We start from the raw sequence: 21,795 nt of genomic DNA, 5'->3' as shown, positions 1-21,795 counted from the left end.
CTTCCGGGGTCTCCACGTTGTGCGCTGTCATAGTTTTGACCATATGGTTGGATTTGGCGTGGAGAGGGCGGAACACGGGGCGCGTGCGCGTACGCTCTCTTCCCCGCCAGCGTCGGATTTTTCGTGCAGGAAATGGCGTACGACATTTTTGATAGATCCGAAAAGCGTGTAAATATTCTCGTCGTACGCTACATTTGGCATTTTCCGCGTTTTCGTCATACGCCCTCTTTTACACCTGAATTTACACGCTCTTTGATAAATGAGGCCCCTGGTCACGACAGACCGCTCCAGAACCTAGCCTGGCAGGCTGGCAGCAGCAGACCCAGGGCCCGGCCACGGCTGACAAGAACATGCAGGTCAGACCTGGACTATGTTGCTGTGGTACAGTAGGGCGAAGTACTCCTCAAATCCTCAGTAATAGACATGATAATAATAATAATAATAAATAAATAAAACTATTTGTAGCACAGCAACTCACTATACCTATTTTAATTTTTCCTTTAGAAATTCATGAAGATTAAATTTGGCAAAGAGGAATCGAAACAGTTGAAAGCGTAGGTAGGCCCTTTTCACAGCAGCCATGTCAAAGCAGGGTAAACACAGGTCAAATGAATTACGGTTATGTTGTATTTAGTGCATTACAGCCATTCAAGTGAGCCAGAATGCACTAGGGCCCTGGCCCATCTAAATCCTAAATGGAACAGGGCCATAATTAATGTTATATATGACATTATATATATTATGTTATATATTATATATTAATGTAGACATGTCCAAATGGCTGCTGTGAAAAGGGCTTAAACGCTCAAAAGCATGGAGCTCTGTGACACGGGAGGCTGTGACGATTGCTGCAAAAGGCAATCCCCTTCTCCTAAATAGGTGCCCACACAGGTGTACACAATCAAACTAACCCCGAGAACAGAAAAAAGCAACAGGATCAGGGACCCCAAGTGGCCAGTCGGGTAGCCATACCCTGACAGCTCCCTTAGCCAGCAGAGATCATGTGCTTGTAGGCTATTGGTTGTGGCTAGATGCGGTACAGTTACGGCCTGTGTAGAAAGCTGGTTTCCATAAATGCAGAGACACTAACCCCAACCCTAAACCTAACCCTACCCATAACCCAGTCCTATACCTAAACCTAACCCTACCCATAACCCAGCCCTATACCTAAACCTAACCTTACCCATAACCCAGCCCTATACCTAAGCCAAAGACTATATATCAATAAGACCGGACGCTCAATGCATTCTGCCTATACAACATTGCCGCCCATGCGCTGAGTCGGGCGGCCGCCATTTTGGTGTGACCGATGATGTCACAGCACCACACTCAGTGTTGGTCTGTATTGATCATGTTGGGAGTAGCTGCATTAAAACATCCATAAGTTTGCACAGGAATGTCGTATCGAGTCCACTCCTGGTTTAAAATACTCGAGACACTTAGGCACTCAAATAAGTCCTTTGAACCATTTGTCTAATTCCAACACAACTAGCATTACAAGCAAAAGAAATCGGCAATTCATGTTGGTTTGATTCTGAGCAAGGAATTGGAACATTTTTCAATTCAAAGAACCACTGAATAAGCAAAGGACCAGATATAAATTGCTCAAAAGTTGATCAGATAAATGACATTTGTATTTACCACATTAAACACGGTCATCTTTGAAAAATAGAAGTTTTATTAATTCATGTTTTTAGATTGTAATAAAATAACTAGAGAGAGGGAGGGAGGGAGGGAGGGAGGGAGGGAGGGAGAAGAAGAAGCTGAGGGTGCAGAATAGACAGCACAGATGAAGAGATGATGATACTGTACATTTCCAGACAGGACCAACAGCGAGGAGAGCAGTTCTTCATCTCAAGCGCTAATAGCTGAAACCTGAGATCTGGACCAAACTTTTCTGGTTTGGCTGAGACGTTTGGCTGAGACATCAGACGTTTTTTCTCCTTAAGAGCATCAATCAATCAATCAATCAAAGCTTTATTTATATAGCGCATTTCATACCCAGAGGCAACACAATGCGCTTTACAGAGAACAAGGGAGGTGGGCAGACATCCCACCCCTACATATTCCAGAGGGAAGCAAAAAAAACAGTAATCACCCGGGGGCCAGATAAGTGAGCTGTAAAAATTATTCCCTGACCCCTCTCAGCGAGGCGATCGAGCAAGCTCCTGGAGTATGTTTGTCTACCGGCTAAGAACATTTATAGAGCAATAAATAACATTAAATTACATTTTCAAAGTAAGAGAGGCTAATAACATCATAGGAGAGACATGGCAAACATTGGTGTATGTCTGTGTGTGCATAAATGTGCCTGGGCCCAGATAGAGGCAGGGGTTGGGGTAGGGTGGGGGGTAGGAAAAGGATACGGACCCGGGTTAGGGTGAGGGGAAGGGGATCTGAGCCCAGGACTGGTGTCTGTCAGTGTGTGTGTGAGTGTGCCTGGGTCCAGGTAGAGGCAGGGGTCAGGGGTAGGGTGGGGGTAGGAAGAGGATACGGACCCGGGGTAGGGTGAGGGGAAGGGGGTACTGGACCCAGGCCTAAGGCCGGAAGTGGACTGTTGTATGTCTGTGTGTGCGTGTGTGTGTGTTAACTAATTTGCTACGACATCTGCAGCAGACACAGGGGTATCTATCGGACTCAGGGTGGTCTACTGGTGACCTGGTTAGAAGATAGGAGGGAGAGAGAGACGCACTAGGGAGAGGGGAGGCAGAACAGGGTTAGTAGCACACGGAGCCATATATAGAGCAATACATTACGTCAAACTACATTTTCAGAGCAAGAAAGGCTAAGAGCATCATGGGAGAGGTGTGGCAAAGACTAATGTGTGTGTGTGTGTGTGTGCGTGCCTGGGCCCAGATAGAGGCAGGGGTTGGGGTAGGGTGGGGGGTAGGAAAAGGATACGGACCCGGGTTAGGGTGAGGGGAAGGGGATCTGAGCCCAGGACTGGTGTCTGTCAGTGTGTGTGTGAGTGAGTGTGAGTGTGCCTGGGTCCAGGTAGAGGCAGGGGTCAGGGGTAGGATGGGGGTAGGAAGAGGATACGGACCCGGGGTAGGGTGAGGGGAAGGGGGTACTGGACCCAGGCCTAAGGCCGGAAGTGGGCTGTTGTATGTCTGTGTGTGCGTGTGTGTGTGTTAACTAATTTGCTACGACATCTGCAGCAGACACAGGGGTATCTATCGGTCTCAGGGTGGTCTACTGGTGACAGTGGGGCATCCACTGGACCTGGTTAGAAGATAGGAGGGAGAGAGAGAGGCACTAGGGAGAGGGGAGGCAGAACAGGGTTAGTAGCACACGGAGCCATATATAGAGCTATACATTACGTCAAACTACATTTTCAGAGCAAGAAAGGCTAAGAGCATCATGGGAGAGGTGTGGCAAACACTAATGTGTGTGTGTGTGTGTGCGTGCCTGGGCCCCGATAGAGGCAGGGGTTGGGGTAGGGTGGGGGGTAGGAAAAGGATACGGACCCGGGTTAGGGTGAGGGGAAGGGGATCTGAGCCCAGGACTGGTGTATGTCAGTGTGTGTGTGAGTGTGCCTGGGTCCAGGTAGAGGCAGGGGTCAGGGGTAGGGTTGGGGTAGGAAGAGGATACGGACCCGGGTTAGGGTGATGGGTAGGGGGTACTGGGCCCAGGCCTAAAGCCGGAAGTGGACTGTTGTATGTCTGTGTGTACGTGTGTGTGTGTTAACTAATTTGTTACGACATCTGCAGCAGACACAGGGGTATCTATCGGTCTCAGGGTGGTCTGCTGGTGACAGTGGGGCATCCACTGGACCTGGTTAGAAGATAGGAGGGAGAGAGAGAGGCACTAGGGAGAGGGGAGGCAGAACAGGGTTAGTAGCACACAGAGCCATATATAGAGCAGTACATTACATTAAACTACATTTTTAGAGCAAGAAAGGATAAGAGCATCATGGGAGAGGTGTGGCAAACCCTGATGTGTGTCTGTGTGTGTGTGCGTGCCTGGGCCCAGATAGAGGCAGGGGTTGGGGTAGGGTGGGGGGTAGGAAAAGGATACGGACCCGGGTTAGGGTGAGGGGGAGGGGATCTGAGCCCAGGACTGGTGTATGTCTGTATGTGTGTGAGCGTGAGTGTAGGTGTGCCTGGGTCCAGTTAGAGGCAGGGGTCGGGGGTAGGGTTGGGGGTGGGAAAAGGATACGGACCCGGGGTAGGGTGAGGGGAAAGGGAAACTGGGCCCAGGTCCAGGCCTAAGCTGGATGTGGACTGGTGTGTGTCTGTGTGTACGTGTGTGTGTTAACTAAGTACTACAACATCCACAACTGACACGGGGGTATCTATTGTCTGCGGGCGACAGTGGGGCATCTACTGGACCAATGTATACAGAAGATTCACAGGTAGGTTTGAGGCTGCCTTTCTGTGTCTCAAGTTCCTAGCTAGTGATTGTAGGCTAGGTCGAAAAGGTATGTCTTGAGGTCTCGCTTGAAGACCTCCGTTGTTTCGGCCCTTCTTAGGCACTCCGGTAGGGTGTTCCAGAGGTTGGGGGCATAGAAACTAAAAGCTGCCTCTCCGTGTTTCTTGGTCCTGGCTTTTGGAACTGTTAAAAGTTCAGTACCTGAGGATCTGAGTGGTCTGTTGGGCATGTACTTAACAAGCATGTTTGAAATATATTCTGGTGAGTGATTGTGGAGAGATTTATGGACTAGTAGTAGTATTTTAAAGTCTATTCTAGAGTTGACAGGTAACCAGTGTAGTGATTTTAAGGCTGGTGTGATGTGTGCCCTTCGTCTAGTCTTAGTGAGGACTCGTGCTGCAGCATTCTGTATCATTTGTAGCTTAGAGATTGCTTTCTTTGGTAGGCCTGATAGTAGAGCATTGCAGTAGTCCAGCCTGCTTGTGATGAAAGCATGCATTAATCTTTCGGTGTCAGCCTGAGAGAGAAAGGGTTGCACCTTGGCAATGTTCCTTAGGTGGTAGAAAGATGTCTTTGTAATATTCTTTATGTGGTTTTCGAAATTAAGATCTGAGTCAAGTATGACACCTAGGTTTTTAGCCTGGCAATTGGTGTCAATTTCCAGAGTTTTTAAGTGTGCAGCTAGTTTCTCTCTTTCAGCTTTTTCTCCAATGATCAGTACTTCTGTTTTGTCCTGGTTTAGTTGGAGGAAATTATGTGACATCCATACATTTATATCTGTAGTACACTTGACAAGGCAGTCAACCAAGCTGTAGTTACTGGGTGTTACAGAAATATAGAGTTGGGTATCATCTGCGTAGCTATGGTAGCTAATGTTGTGCCTCCTGATGACACTGCCAAGGGGCAGCATGTACAGGCTGAAGAGTAGAGGTCCTAGGATCGATCCTTGGGGCACCCCACAGGTCATTGGGATCTTTCCTGAGCTATAATCACCGAGGGCGACGAAGAAATCCGACCGGTTAGATAGGTCTTAAGCCAATTTAGGACTGGACCAGAGAGGCCAACCCACTTTTCCAGTCTTTCGATGAGGATTGCATGATCTATAGTATCAAAGGCTGCACTCAGGTCCAGGAGGACGAGAACAGAAAGCTCTTTGGAGTCAGCATTAATTCTGAGGTCATTTACAACTTTGACTAATGCCGTCTCTGTGCTATGGTGGGCGCGAAAGCCGGACTGGAAAAGGTCAAGGGTACAACTTGTAGCTAGGAAATCATTAATCTGTTTGAAAACTATTTTTTCCAGAATTTTACTCAAAAAGGGAAGGTTGGAGATTGGTCTAAAATTGCTAAAAACTGAAGTGTCTAAGTTGTTTTTCTTCAGTACGGGTCTCACCAGAGCAGTTTTAAGTATTGGTGGGAAGACACCTGTAGATAGGGAGTCATTAACAATGGATAAAATGTCATAGGATACAGAGTCAAAAATTGTTTTGAAAAAATCGGTGGAGATGGGATCCAGCAGGCATGTGGAGGTTTTGAGTTTGGATACTACTTTCCTCAACATTTCTGTGTCAATCAGTGTAAACAGGCTCATATGTCCATTGCATGGAGGGAGAGGATCTGTAAACGGGATGCATGGCCTTTCCTGGGTGATATTTCTCCTAATATTCATAATCTTATCTCTGAAGTAAGCTGCAAATTCCTCACATTTGGAGGTAGAGAGCAGGTTATCAGGTGTTTTTACGGCAGGGTTTATTAGGCTATCAATTGTTGAGAAGAGCACTCTTGAATTATTTAGATTGATAGATATCAATTTTGAGAAGTGGTCTTTCTTTGCATTTCTTATTGCTTTATTAAAAGCAGAGAGATGTTCTTTGAGAATATTATGGTGGACCTGTAGCTTGGTTTTTCGCCATATACGCTCAGAGCTTCTGCAGGTTCTCTTTAGTTGATATGTTTCCTTATTTCGCCATGGAGCTTTATTATTGGTTGTGATCCTTTTCAGTTTAATAGGTGCTACAGAATCCAAGGCTGCCCTTACTCTGGTGTTAAAGGTGGTTGCCAAGTCTTCAATATGTCCTAAGGGCCCCACTTCTGGAGTTGATAAATTGTTTGTGGTCATTATTTCTCTAAAGCTATCGGCTACTGCGGAGGTAAGATAACGTTTCTTGATAAAGCGCTCAGTACTACTTTTGACTTTAGGAAACAATGCAGTGAAGAAGATACAGAAATGGTCGGAGAGAGCGAGGTCACTAATAGAGGAAACAGTGATAGTCAGGCCCTTAGTAATAACTAGATCAAGGGTGTGGCCGCGGTTGTGGGTTGGCTCAGAGATATGTTGGGTAAAATCCATGGAGTTTAGGAGGTTGATAAAGTCCCTAGCATTCGAGTCCGCCTCAGTGTCTACGTGTATGTTGAAATCTCCAGTGATGATAATCTTATCATAATTTGTATGGATGATGGACAGGAGTTCTGAAAATTCTGTAGAGAAGGCAGAGCACTGTTTGGGAGGCCTATACACGGTTACTGCCAGAACTGGGGGCTGGCATTTTAGGACAATAGCGTGGTATTCAAAAGACGCGAAATCATCAAAGGAGATGGTCCTGCAGCTGAGGGCATCTGTAGCTATGGTGGCTGTACCTCCACCTTTTTTCCCACTTCTGATAGATTGAAAAAAGCTATAGTTAGGAGGAGAGGCTTCAATGAGGGCTGCTGGTCCATTTATATTTAGCCAGGTTTCAGTTAGGAACATACAGTCTAATTTACGTTCACATATAAGATCATTAATGAGAAAGGTTTTGCTTGGTAGGGACCTGACATTTAGAATCGCCATTGAAATAGCTTCCGGAGAAAAGGGCTGGCTCGCCTGTCTAGTAGGCCTGGATAGTATATTCACTGGAACGGATATCAGGTTTTTTATATTAGATCCACCTGACTGTTTCATTATGGTAATAGGGGTGCGGTGGGAGATAATTCGCTGAATGGCATATTCAGGTGGGCAGAATTTGTTTATAGAAATATAAACGTCGCTATGCCAGGTCTCAGTGAGGGGCAGGGAGTCCAGGTCTATGGTGATGGGGCGCTGGTGAGATGGAGCTGGTGTAGCCCGACCCGCGGGTACAGGAGGTTTATGTTTGGCAAGGGTCAGGCTAACCCCACATCAGACGCTGGAAGATCTCAGCGTCAGGTCCATATTCATACTGAGCAGACGGGCACCTGACCTACTAGGATGGAGGCCGTCCCTGGCGAAGAGGTCCGAGTGGTTCCAAAACGTGGTAAAATTATCTATGAAGGGAAGCTTCAACTGGCAGCAGTAGCCTTTCAGCCAGATGTGGAGCTGACGGATCCTACTATATTTGGCATCACCATACCGGGGGGAGGAGAAAGGGCCAGAGATGATGCAGGTCTTTCCTGGTGCCTGAGCAGTGGAGATCAGGTCCTTGAAATCCTCCTTCAGCCGCTCAGACTGCTGGAGCTTGATGTCATTTGTTCCGACATGGATGATAATGGATGAGGCCAGGGGATAATCTGCGAGGAGTGATGGCAGAACAGTCCTGATGTCCGAGACCTTAGCTCCTGGGAAGCAGCACGTCCGGGCTTTCGGGACCACTACATGGCGCACCATGGATGATCCGATGACGAGCACAGATGGGGGGGCGGGCTCAGTGGCGGGCCCACTGGGCTTAGGGGACTTCCTTTGCTGCCTCACACCTGAAGGCCAAGTGGTAGAGGGTGGGGGCCGGGGGTCCCCTCGGTGGACTGGGCTATGCTTAGGCCGGGGAGCAGGCTTATTAGCCTGGCTATAATGCCGCTCACTAACCGGAGAGGTGTGGGTGGGCTGCGGAGTATGGGTATGGTACTGAGGAGGGCTGGGTGTGAAATGAGCCTCAGTAGCAGGGAGCCAGGACGAGGAGCTGATGCTAGTATCCTTGGACCTCTTGGATTCAGGCTCGGCCAGTAAAGTAAAGCTATTCCTCAGTTGGAGGGTGTCGTCGTCGGAGTGTTGGGAGGGGACCCTGGAGGTTTCCCTTCCTCGTTTCCTCCTAACAGTGGCCCAAGGGGTGGAGCTTAAATGCTTGGGTTTTGCTCCGAGTCTGGGCCAGGATTTCTCACTCAGGGGGAGATCAAAATCCACATTCCCACCCTCGGATGCCGCCGACGGTGGAGCAGTGGGAGGCTGGACGTCGACATCTGGGTCGGGTAGCACTGAGTCCAGGTAATGTTCGACTTGATGTATAGAGTGTAGAGTAGAGATCCTTCCTTCCAACTCTGAGATTATTTGGCTACGCTGGAGGCAACCCGAGCAGTTAGGGGCGGGAGGGTGTGGAGCCATCGTGAGACTTGTTAAAATAATTGCGGAATTAAAATAAGAGGATAAAACAGCCAATCTATTTGCTAAAGGCGATGCTAGCGGGGAGAGGGAGTGCTATTTACGTAGTAATGCTAACGGGGAGGTAGGGCTATTTACTTAGCCGTGCTAGCAGGGGGAGTGGGGGCTGCTAGCTAGCAGTGCAAGCCGGGAGAGTGGGGCTACCCTACTAACACACGCAGGTTGCGCAAACGTTCGACATACGGCCGCTATAGGTGACGATTCGTCTGCGCCGCGTGCGGAAATTACGCGGCCATTTACGGAAACGCGAGATCTGCCGTTTAGTAGACTCTACGTAAGAACGACACGTCATTCCGAAGTTGCGGCCGCGTGCAAAGAACGCACGTGATCACGTGGGCAGGAACCTCCGTTATAAACTCACCTGGCTGACACTAGATTTACAGGTATTTATATGACTTGGTCTGCACGTCTTTTTCGCACGGTGCAAATACGGTGCGGCCGCGTGCAAAAAACGTGGGCAGGAACTTCCGTAATAAACTCACTTGGCTGACACTAGATTTACAGGTATTTATATGACTTGGTCTGCACGTCTTTTTCGCACGGTGCAAATATGGTCACTTACTTACTAAACCCTGACCACTGGCTATATTTAGCATTTGCAGTACAAAAACGAATTAATGCTATATGGGGATATAGCAGCAAGCATTATGATACAAACCAATATAAGACTGAACAGTTTAGAACATTTTATTACACAAAGTACATTACAAATTAAAAGTATACATATTTACAAGGATGAGGTTTACGGTCTGTCACATTACGCATAGCCAGAAAAGCAAAAAAAAGCATGTACAAGCTCTGGCTAGCAACCCATTATCTGACAATTGCAAAAGTTCTAAAAACAAAAATGAAACAGTGCGCATTCTGTGGCAGGCAGACCGGGAACAGACCGTTGTATCCCACAAAAAAAAGGTTAAAATTTACAAAAACTATTTACAAAAAAGGCATCCATCCTGGCAGGCTGGAAAGGCAGGTTTAGGGAGACGGGCTGGGGGTCACCCACATCTGAATCGAGGGTCTGGGCAGAAGAGGTCATCCTCATCTGAATACTCCACTGTGGTCAGGGCTGGAGCTGCGGTCAGGGGCTGGGCTGGGGAGGTCAGCTGGGCTGGAGCAGATGCCTAAGGACATAATGAAATGGCTGTAAAAGCAAGTCGCATACGTTCATTGGAAGCGTGCCATGTCACTGGATACGAGAAAATTAACTGCCTGACATCACATACCTTTTTGCATCGAGCAGGGGCATGTTTCAGCATCTCCTGCAGCTGGGCAGACACCTCCGTCACAGTGGTGCTTGGCTTACAGGCCATAACTAAACCTTTTAACCAAAAAGGGAATGGTTTCAATGCACATGGCATGAAGCAAAGACAATGTATTATTTTGCGAAAATATGAACAATCCCTTACGTAATATGACATTGTAGAGGGTCATATTCTTCAGAGGCTTCTTCCCCCTCTTCCCATGGACGCTGTAGACACACCACACTCTGTGTATGGCAATGGCTGACAGCACCCGCCGGACCACATCTGGCAGATCTTTGCCGCCAATGGAACTCAGATATCGTGTCTGCAAAACATAAAGACAATCATTTACTTTTACATTTCCTTAACACTTCCCTGCAAAAATAAGGAACAAAGTTATGCCCTTAAGTTACTCACCATCTTCCTTTGATGATCCTTGTCCTTCAGCTGCTCCTCCAAGACCAGCAGCTCCTCCTCAGTTTTAGCAGGGTGCAGGTCATCCAGTACTGCTCCCCGATAGCTGTCTGCAGACTCGCCGGACAGTCTCTGCTCCAGTCTCTGCTCCAGCCTCATCATTGTCTGTGCCATCTCCCTCAGACTCTGCATGACGCTGGAGAACTGCTGACACATCATCCTCTGGAAGTCTGGATATTAAACACAGATGTGGCTATAAGTAATTGTACGGTCCCATAATGGATATTCAGCTCAAAGTATATCCCTACATGCAGCATGAAGTAGTTCAAAAAATTCAGCATACCAGCATCTGCAGAGCTTGATGGCAACACTGCTGGAGCTGTTGGTCTCACAGGCGATGGCATCAGAGAACTACCTGAAAACCAGAGGATAAAGGGATGAGCAGGAAACTATGGTGCTGGCGGCGTAGTGATTCTGGCATAAGGGGAAGAATCAACTCCACATGAGACATGTCAGACCCTGACCTGGTAATCGCTGATGCATGCTGCTCGTGCCTGGACGTCTGAAGGGCTGAAGGGCCTGGGCTCACAGCGCCTTGGCTCAAAGGACCCGGGCGATGAACATCTACTGCCGAGTAGTGAGATGTGAGATGAGCGAATTAGTGAACTGAGTACATGAGTCTTCAGAAAGTCCTGAGTTAACTGTAAGTGTGCAAATATGCATAGACATTTCACCAACACAAACATGCATGGATACCTGCATTGATAACTGGCAGAGCAGGCCTTCCGGCTCTGGCACCTGGCATAGCTGGTCTGGTCTGAGTTCTGCCGACCGGCTGCCTGGGCACTGGAACATATAGTAGAGGTAAATTAGCTCAGATTAGTCAACTCAAGTAGTACTCTTTTGGGACTGTTGAATGCACTTTATTATATTACCTTCGTCACTGGAGTCATAGCGTGTGTTGCGCTGTCTCTTCCTTGTGTCTTGGGAGTTAATCCATTGATGACTGCTGCTCAAACACCTTCGCCAAGGCACTGGCTACTTCATAATGCTCTGTGTGTTCCTCAGCAGAGACAGAGGTTGTCATGGCTCCTCTTGATGTGCTTGTGGAGGTAGATCTGGGAGGTATAGGAGAATGGGCACTCAGAGCAGGAGAACACCCAAGTCTTGCACAGCAATGAGAGAGACCATTAAAAAGGATTATCTCACCTGTAGTACAAGTTCAAATATAGAGTGATTATACGTCATTGTAAATGAGAGCTTACTCTCAATTGATTCACGAGGTTAAATAAAGATTGAATGAATATGTAGCTAGTGGGGGGTTACAACCACACAACTGTGGAGAGAGAATGAGACACTTGGTTCCCTCCTCTACTGGTGTTCATGGCCATGGCCACACACCTGGAATACTCCAACCCTGATTTAAAGGCATAAAAGTGGGGAACACATTCTTGAGACGGTTCCTAAAACTGGAGGGAAAAAAAACGGGAAAATGATCTTACCTCTCCTCATCACTCACTTCTGCATGGGGCTGAGCTCTACCCTGTCAGCAGTGGCAATACATGGTAGCGGCTCAGCACACAGGAGAACTGCACAGAGAGGAAGGAGGAGAGAGAAAACCAACAACAAAAAAGGCAAGAAGGGTTAATAACTGAGCGAATCTTGCAAGTTTGCACTACAGGGAAGCAATTGCTCAATTTCCCTGATATTGTGGCGTCACTGGCGTCAGTGATGCGTCTTATGAATCTCACATGTCTACCGCTAACTCAATATCAATATTCCCATTTGTTTATCCCGTCTATGGAAACGTATGTGCATTTGTACTTACGTGTGCCTGCCTATATTGATGATCAGGTGTTTCTCCACCTAAGGGCTGGCCAGACAGAACCATCAGAGACCATTGGGCTGAGCTGAGGAGAGAGCGACATGTTAGAGTGTATGTGTGCATATGTATATGGTGCTCTTCTGTTAATACTCATGAGGGCATTCAACTGAACAAGACTCACAGAGCCTGTGGTGCTGTCCCAGGACTGCCCCTGGCCACGCCTGTCCCCGTCTTAGCGCCTCTTCCTGCCCCGCTCACCTGCTTCTTGCTCAGTTCAAACAAGAACTGGGAGGTTGGCAACTGAGAGCATGGGAGGGGAGAGAGGGAGAGAGAGAGAGAAAGTGGGTGGGTGACCCTCTCGTTGGCTGACATGCACACTCCACAGGACCACGTGCCAAAAGCCAAGATGGCTGCTATAACAAATCCTGCTAGCTAGCCTAGCTCCGTTGTTGGGGCTTCTAGTATTCTGTTAACGTTAAAATCGGAAAAATGAATGCCTAAAAACAAACACCTACTAACGGTGTCGTGGGTTAATGCGAAATCAATGAGTAAGCTAATTATCGCATTTTATTCCAAGCGATGAAACGGTACGAACGTGCAGGAGCTCGCGCGAGCCTGTTATTAGGAAACAATGGCCCACAACAACACTTCATAAAAGTTATAGTGTACACAACTGAAATATTCTCACGTTGCCAAGCCAACATTATAATTTAAGCTACAATTACACAAAAGCGAACGTTTTAACAATAATTGCGAGAGTAATTTTACCTAGGCTACTTAGCTAGCCATGTACAGAAAAAGGCTAATCACGTTAGCTGGCTAGCTAGTTAGCTAACATTGGAAAGAGAGCATCTGCATATAGATAATCATTACAATAGGGTAGCTTGCACATAACGTTGGTGTCATTTATCTGGAGCGATACCAAAATACATAGCTATCTATGTATACATTGAAATTGAGATACTTACATGATCTGTGTTGTCGCGGAGACAAAGCGTGTTGGTTTTTCTTCTGTTTCAAACGGCGGAAGTTTACCGTTCTCGTTCTTCTTCTCCTTCGCTGGGTTTAGTGGCGGATCGCAAACAACTTTAATGTGCATACCGCCACCTACTGGCACAGAGTGTGTAACTTGTTTGTCTAGTTCTTCAATTGTAAAGTAGCCCAATGCCTTGCATTCTACGTTCAATGCTCAGCGTTCATTGCTCACATTTAGGTTGCAAAATTAGGACTTTATTCATAGGCATATTTTTTATCATTCTTTTTATTAGGCCTAGACTGCAAATCTTTAGTGTTAATATTAACTGTAAATGAGAAATTACACACAAAACAGACATGCAGGATTTCTCCTCATTATTACAATTCTGTAACTGTATGACTTCAAAATTTATTTTAAAACCTAAGTAATTTACAAATGTTCTGACCCACTGTGACACATTTCCAATAAAGTCAGATTGGGACTGTGATCTAACCACATTGTCACGTTATTTAATTACATCGTAGTTACGGATTTAAGCAGCAGTGGCGGCTACGTTCCCTTACAGTGTCCTTGAGGACGGCTATTTTGGTTATTTTGCGACTGAAAAGGCAAGTGTCAGCTAGGTGTCAGCTAGGTCCGCTGCTGGTGACGTCGCAAAATTACCACAATTACACCAATGTGTCCCGTCAGTTTTACGTACTGTGTTAGTAGGGTACTTACCTAGTAGTGCTGGTAATACTCACGCGATCTGCTGGGAGCAAGGCACGCCTCCGGTGTGTTGAGTTGGTACTGGAAAGGCAGGGGACGGCTGTCCCCTGTTGGCTAATGGGCTAGCCCAGTCAGGAGCTGGTTAGGGTTGGCGAGCCGCGGCTAGCTGCGGCAGCGTAGCTGTTTGATCTAGACTTGGGGCTCGATGTCCAAGCGTCGGATCCAAAAAATCGAATTATTGTGTACCACCAATGTTAGTGCGCGGTTTTTAAACGCGGAGATATCCCTACTAACACAGTGGGTTGCAGCAACGTTGCACATAAGTTGTACTTAGGTAAGTTGCAACGTTACCATCAGGCGATGTTGTGACAACGTTCATCTAAGGTCGAAAATAACTTTACCCTCCTAAGTCTAATTAGACTTTTCTGCAACGTTGCCGAAACATTGGCAATATGGGTCCCTGCAACGTCATTAAATTTATAATGAATAAAACAAAAAAGATTAAAGTCATATTAGGCTAGCATCGGGCTATCCCGTGACGTCACTGCTTGCTTGGCTCACAGTTAAAGTAGGCAGGATTCTCTATCACTGCGACCCATGGTGGAAATCATGTGTTCAAAGGTGCCATCACCCCGGAATGTAATCAATGAAATAAGAGATTTGACACATGAATGCTCAATACAGATAAAAACAGAACAACCAATCACACTTCTGACCAAGTGAAATGATTGGAATGACCTGTCAAACTGCCTAATCAACCTGCACACAATTTGATGTTTCTTTTCTAATCTACTAACGGTTTATGCCCCCTTGCTGAAAACAGAGCTGGAGGGAGAGCACCTTTAAATGACACCCTCATGAGCAACTGGACTTTAGTTTTACATTTTCATAGTCACAGCTAATTATTGCAGATATGCCGTGCACAGGTACAAGAGATTACAATGAGAATACACAAGGTTAACCCCAAGCTTTATTTACAATTGGGCATCTAATCAATCGTGTACAACCACAGAAATCCATCATTTTTTATGTGAACAGGTACAAGACTACAATACTACAGGCTATCCTCAACTGAAGCTTTATTTACAATGTTGTGCACAAATCTGATTAGTCAACATCTGCAATAAACAATAGAAGACATTCTGCCCCATCATTAAACAAGACACAAGAGGATGGCTTTTCTGTTTATAGACCCCATGTAGATTCTACAGCCTGCGTCACTACTAGGGAGTGTTTAGTACTACATTAAAACAATACATTACCTAATTAAACAATGCATTAAAAGAACTGTACCACAAAGGAACCGAGCAAACAGGCTAACCTCACTGTTCACTCAAATGACATGAATGAAATCACAAATTTCCATTATAGTCTCCCAGATAGACCCAGAACAAACCCTTCTCCCAGGTACCCATATATGAATGAGAACACCCCGCCCCCTCGCTATTCAAACAGGTGATTGATTATTTAATTTACATTCATGGTCGTTGTGTGGGCAATCTTGTCCATTGAGCCAACAATTGTGCGTCGTCCCCCTCAATGGACAGCTCGCTACCACACAATCCACTCCACTGGGACTACATGAATCACAGTTGCAGCTTGTCTAGAGGCTCATAGCAAAACATTTCACTGCTCGTTGCACTTGCAGTATGTGAGAAATATATTTGTCATGCGCAGACAGAGGATGATTGAATGGAGCTCTGGCTTGTCCAAAGGCCTTCTAACTCAGTACCTGAAACATCACAGACACACAAAGTTAGTCTTATGAAAGACACAACTCCACAAATCCAGTTTGTATGCATTTTCACCAAATTGGACCCTGTGTGTGTGCGGGGGCGAGGTGTTACCTGTTGTGGTGGTGCTCCATCCCTGAACTACTATGACGGTAGTTCTGCAGATACGAGGGGTCCTCTGGACTTGGCTCCAGGGGCAAGATTCCAAATCTGTAATAATGATCAGCCATCAGTGGCATTTGTTCATCATCTAGAGGTGGTTGCATGTGCATGACACTGACTGTGTGTTAGATTAGTGTGAGGAGAGTGAATACAGCATAACCTCCCAGTAGTGTGTGTGTGCGTGCGTGCATGTATGTCTATGTGTGCTTTACCTGACCATGAGGGGGCTGAGCGTGGCAGTGTCTCAGAAGAGAGCATCTTCTCTTGGGTTTGTTCTGGGTCTGGAGAGCAGATTTTGTTCTCTGTAAAGCGCATTGTGTTTCCTCTGGGTATGAAATGTGCTATACAAATAAAGCTTTGCTTGATTGATTGATTGATTTTGGTTCCTGATTGTGGGCAGCTGTTATCTACTGTCTCTTGTTGGGCAAATGTGCAAATGTTAGGATTTGCAGTGTCTTATCAAAAACTGTGCAGAAGTCCCAAAAACACTGTGCCTTGTGGCTGCTCAATCTTGATCGCTCTTCTTGTCAGCTGTGATTTTGGTATGAATTTCCTGTCTGCATCTCTCTTCTGAAACCGGAAGGCATGAATCATGAAGGATGTGCATGGGTGATTGAAGAGAGGGGCAGGATTTGCGTAGACAAGGCAAAGAGCCATGTTGTCGTCGTCTGCAGGTATTCCAACAACTTCCACACACTGTTCATCCTCTGTGATGAATGCACGGTCCTTCTCCTGGCTTGACCTTTTCACGTTGTGTGGTTTGACATGCATGTTGAAATTCCTTTCCTGCAGTCTTTTAGCCACCTGCTTGATGGGATTGTTTCCAGACCGCACCAGCCGCTTGACGCCATGAAGGTAGTTTTCAAACTGGAATGCACTGCAGTTGTCCAGTCCACCATATTTCTCTGCCTCAGCAGTAATGTGAACCAAACTGTGCAGATTGTACACCATGAAGTCATCGCCGTAGAGGAGTCTAGCTTGCGCAACAAAGTACTCCAGAAGCTCGTGGGCGTAGGTACTGTAGACTTTCAGGAGTTTTGGACACGCCAGAATGCCCATAGCGACACTGAACACCATGAAGTGTTTGTATAGTCTATCATCCAGAAGACCTTTCAGCACAAGTTTTCCAGTGTAGAGCATGAACTGGCGGAATTCTGTTGCTTTCCATCTCTCCACATGCTCAATCGATCGAGGCGACCTTGCAAAGTCTGATGGGATGCTGTTCTTGAGCTCACGCATTCTGTTGCCAAGTAATCCACATTGCTGGGCAGACATTCTGACACTTCGCTTTCCTTTTCTGGTCCAGGTGAGGAGCAGTTTCTTCATAACCCCAAGGCAACTCTGGTGCATGTAATCAATGGGGAATGCTGCAACCATGTCAATCGGCAAATCGGATAGTGGGGTGTCACCTCGATGGTGTAGCTCTTGCGTTTTGTTTCTAAAGGAGTGATTGTCCCTCAGAATCAGGCCATCTACTTTTGGGAATGTGACTCGACCAGTCACATAAGCACCCTTCTGCTCACACTTGTCACATCCATAATACCCAGTGCAGTATTTCGTGTTCCTCACAAGTGCGCGGGCAGGAGCATCACAGACAATGCATCGGACTTTAACCTGGAGCCTCTTGCCCCTGAACAGAAGGCCATTACTCATCGCAGCATTCAGGTCGGCAACCACCTCCTTCAAAAAGTCCAAGTCTTTGGGTTTGCTGTCCCCAGCAGTGAGAACTATAGGGAAGATCTTGACAGGATGAAGCTGGACAGCGCAGAGAACAGGCCACATACTTTGGCCTGAACTTTTGAACAGTGGTAGGCCATCCACATTAATGGACAATTCAACCTCTGTGATGTTTTCAAAATCTCCATGTGGGTATTGCTCAAGTGTATCACGTAACTGCTTTTCAAGTGAAAGATGTATGTACTCCATCTCTGACCTCTTCTCAACAATAATGTCTCTGGGTGTTTGCATTACTGTACGGCTGGAGGAAGGCAGTTCTTGGTGGCCATGTTTTTGCAAGATCTTGAGCAATGCATCCAGGGCATTGAGCTTGACCTGATATGCATTTGTCCAGTCCCGCAATTCCTCACGCAGAGAGGCCGAATGATCAGAGTCTGTATCCTCTTGGGAATGTTCTGAGTCATCTTCGCGGTGATGATCCGAGTCATCCTCTCGCAGATGATCCGAGTCATCCTCTCTGCTGCCTGGAAGGGCGTCTTCATCCAAGCCAGGGACATCAATTCTCACCATCTCATCATCCTCCTCTCTGCTGCCTGTAAGGGCGTCTTCATCCAAGTCAGGGACATCAACTCTTGCAATCTCTTCATGATTATTATAGCTCTCCGCAGTGCCACCTATGGATTGCATGTGGCTGTGTTCAGCATTGTGGAGGGGCCGTTGAAACTCCCTAAGTTCCTTGAACATTTTGTGTCCAGCTCTCCAATGCCTTCTATACCGATTCCTTCTCTGTCTCCTTTCTTCCAAGTCCATCCTATAAAAAACACAAAAAAACAGAAGAGCCCTTTTAGAAATCTCAACATAACTGACAGACAATAGTGATTGTTTAGATGTGGGTGTTGAGTGTCGCGATATTTGATTTTAGTATACACGGTAGTTCCGGAAGTGGGGGGACAACGCACTGTTATGAACGGTGTTTCTGTACGTTCAGCCACCTACGACATGCTTGCTTTTTAATACATAAACAAACCTCTACGCATATTTAGAGTGTCCCTGTGGACAAATATCAACCCAGTGCATACTATTCAAAAGTCAATCCTTGTAAATATATTGCTAGCCGGCTAGTTATAGCTTATATGGCCAACAACACGTCGCGTAGCAGTGACGCGCCATACCCACAGACACAACGACGCTATTGTTAGCCTTTGCTAGGCGGCTAGCAATATTTTCAAGGCGAGTGACTTTTGTATATTACACAGTTGGTTGATGGCGATAACTATGGAATACGTCAACAGGGACAATGCAAATATGAGGAAAAGTGTAATTAAATCCGAAAAAAACAAACAGTTTCTGTCGGAGGTGGCCAAAAGTACACAATCCTACTGAACTGAACTCCAACACAAAGCCATGATGGCGGCGTATACATGAACTGCATGGTTTGACCAGCCAATTTTAGGCTGGCTAGCTTTAAAAGGCTTGCCAGTGATACGAATTCGAAGGCGTTACTACCGTGTGTATGAAAAACATTACATCTGTTAATGCAGTGGGCAACAATAGTTAAAAACACAGGGGTGCTAACGTTAGCTTCAATGCCAGCCTGTCTGTTGTTTGCCCGCCCGGATAACAGAAAACGTATAACGTTAGCAGGTTACTGCAGGTTAAAATATTGCTAGCCGGCTAACCAGCTATACTGTAGCTGGTTAATGCACACTGTACTGACCTGAATTCAACAGTAGTACTTGGTAGTTGTTGTTGTTGTTGTTGTTCCTCTTCTTCTCTGTATGGTAGCGAGCGAGGCGCTGTTTCAGATGTAGGCGAGAAGAAGACGAATTTTAAAGCGCCGGACATCCGCTTGCATCGGTGTGGTGGGATCCTATTGGCTAACGTGTACTGTAGTTGTACTGTCATTGGTCACGTTTTAACAAATAACTGGCCAATGGCTCGGCGACTGAGGATTCAGGTGGGGCATTTAAACCCCCAGACCACGAAGAAAAATACAGAGAGAGACGCAGACGAAGAAGAGAGAAGACGCAAACACGAAGAGAAAGACGAACGCGAACACAAAGACGACTAATTACTTTTACCGTTTCTTCGAAAAATGACTTCAAGGTAAGAGCGCACTAAGTTACATTTGTACATTACCAGCGCAGGCCTGCGTTAAAATCCACGTTAGCTAACGTAGCTGGTGGTTTGTTTTGTTAGTTAACTCTAAAATGGCCGCTGGACTGAGGGAAATGTGAATTGTTTGTTTGTTCGACTGACTCACGTTGGGAGCTCGCTCGTGTCAGGCTTTCTAAGGCCATCACGAATCTTAGGCTAATTTTACATAGGCAACAGTGAAGGCGAAGCCAAGATAATGCTTTATATATTTGCCATTTGTCTGTAAAGTGGGAGACTGCCACCCACGAGGTAATCGCGGTGCCTAAACTAGCTTGTTGTTTCCCACACACACTTAGCCGCCATTGACCGCATCTGTCCTGGGCAGATGCCGGCAGAGAATTAAAAAAAAAAGGATAGAATAGTGGCGAGTCACTCATTACTTATCGGCTGTAATGACTTGTTGAATTGTTGTTTTAGTCGCTTCTTCCCCTCTGCCTACTTTCCCATAGGGTTATGTGTTTATAACCTGAATTTTTTTTGTTTATTGGGCAGACTGTATTGCAGTGTGGAGTTTCTGGGGGAGGACAGTGTCGGTTGTCCCAGTATCCTGGCTCTCCAAAAAGGATGGGGTAAGAACATGTTTGTGTGAACAATGTTTCTGATTGCCTTTTCAATAGTACAGGGAAGCGGGTACTAACATGGTTTCACTCACAGTTGCAGATGTGTTCCTGGCCGATGAACAAAGTCAGCCAACGGATAAAGAGCTGCGTGGAACCTAACCCTGGCTGGGCGCTCCACAGAGTCCGGGTTTTCCCCAAGTCCACAACTGGTACTGTTTGCATTTTAAGCTGTTAAAAAATACTGACGGGGGGGGAAAAGATCATGACTCATTATTCTGAGGAAAAAGGATGGCTGAAATGTATTGATTATGGTACTTTATGCACACAGATCATTACGAAGGTGCCAGGCTCATGGCAAAAGTCTTTGAGCAGCAGTCGTTGATGGACGAGAGCCAGGACGTTAGAAAGAGACGGCGCAACACGCGCTATCACTCCAGTGACGAAGGTAATATACTAAAGTGCATTCAACAGTCCCAAAAGAGTAGTACTTTTGAAATCGTGAGCTAATTTAGTGATATTCCACTAGATATTCCAAGCCCCGGGCAGCCATTGGTCCCCACTATGACGGCCAAAGACCAGGTGCCAGGTGCCGGAGTTGAAAGGCCTCTGCCAGCGGTCCAGTACAATCCATGTGTGCTGTACAATCCAGGTATGCATGTTTGTGTTGAAATGAAATGTCTATGCCTACTGCACACTGATAGTTGGACTATTTTTTATTTATTTTGAATACCATTTTACTCATCTTGCAGATTTTCCAAGCTTGTCCCATGTGAGCGAGCGGGGCCCAGGCCCCATGTATAGCACCCCAGCCAGATCTTACAGCACCCCAGCCAGACCAGGTAAGAGTGGCATGTACTGCTGTGGTGTCTAATGCCAGAAGCCAAAGCCAACACCATAAAGTTTCCTGCTAATCCCATTCAGTTAGGTCTGTGATTGGCTTTTTTAGATTGAATACCATTTACTCATCTTGCAGATTTTCCAAGCTTGTCCCATGTGAGCGAGCGGGGCCCAGGCCCCATGTATAGCACCCCAGCCAGATATTACAGCACCCCAGCCAGACCAGGTAAGAGTGGCATGTACTGCTGTGGTGTCTAATGCCAGAAGCCAAAGCCAACACCATAAAGTTTCCTGCTAATCCCATTCAGTTAGCTCTGTGATTGGCTTTTTTAGATTGAATACCATTTACTCATCTTGCAGATTTTCCGAGCTCATCCCCTGTGAGCGAAAACCATATGAGCCCAGGCCTCATGTATAGCACCCCAGCCAGACCAGGTAAGAGTGGCATGTACTGCTGTGGTGTTGTGATGTCTACCTGTTAATGTCTTAATTTATTTTCCTTCAAATGCCAGAAGCCAAGGCATGCTGCCAACACCATACAGTTTCCTGCTAATCCCTTTCCTTTATCCCTTTTGTTTTTCAGTTAGGTCTGTGATGCCGTCGCCCAATAAAACGGCTCCAGCACCATTGACTCCGTGTACCCCTCTACCTAATCGATGCTGCTCTGCAGATGCTGGTATGGGACTACTTCATGTTGCATGCAGGGATATATTTTGAGTTTCATTTAGTTTTATGTCAATGTACTTAT

The 21,795-nt window shown here is 46.4% G+C and overlaps 1 long non-coding RNA gene across 1 annotated transcript; it reads right to left on the bottom strand.

The window, feature by feature from the left end:
* Positions 1–14,923: 14,923 nt before the first annotated feature.
* On the bottom strand, positions 14,924–16,441 carry LOC311312799. The gene is made up of 3 exons (XR_014630586.1): positions 16,029–16,441; positions 15,769–15,864; positions 14,924–15,653 (listed from the first exon to the last, which is right to left on the bottom strand). It is a non-coding gene; the product is annotated as an uncharacterized lncRNA (long non-coding RNA).
* Between the last annotated feature and the right edge of the window lie 5,354 nt (positions 16,442–21,795).

This window comes from Borostomias antarcticus, assembly GCF_949987555.1.
Source record: "Borostomias antarcticus genome assembly, chromosome: 9".
Taxonomy (NCBI): domain Eukaryota; kingdom Metazoa; phylum Chordata; class Actinopteri; order Stomiiformes; family Stomiidae; genus Borostomias; species Borostomias antarcticus.
This window is presented reverse-complemented; position numbering and strand designations above follow the sequence as displayed.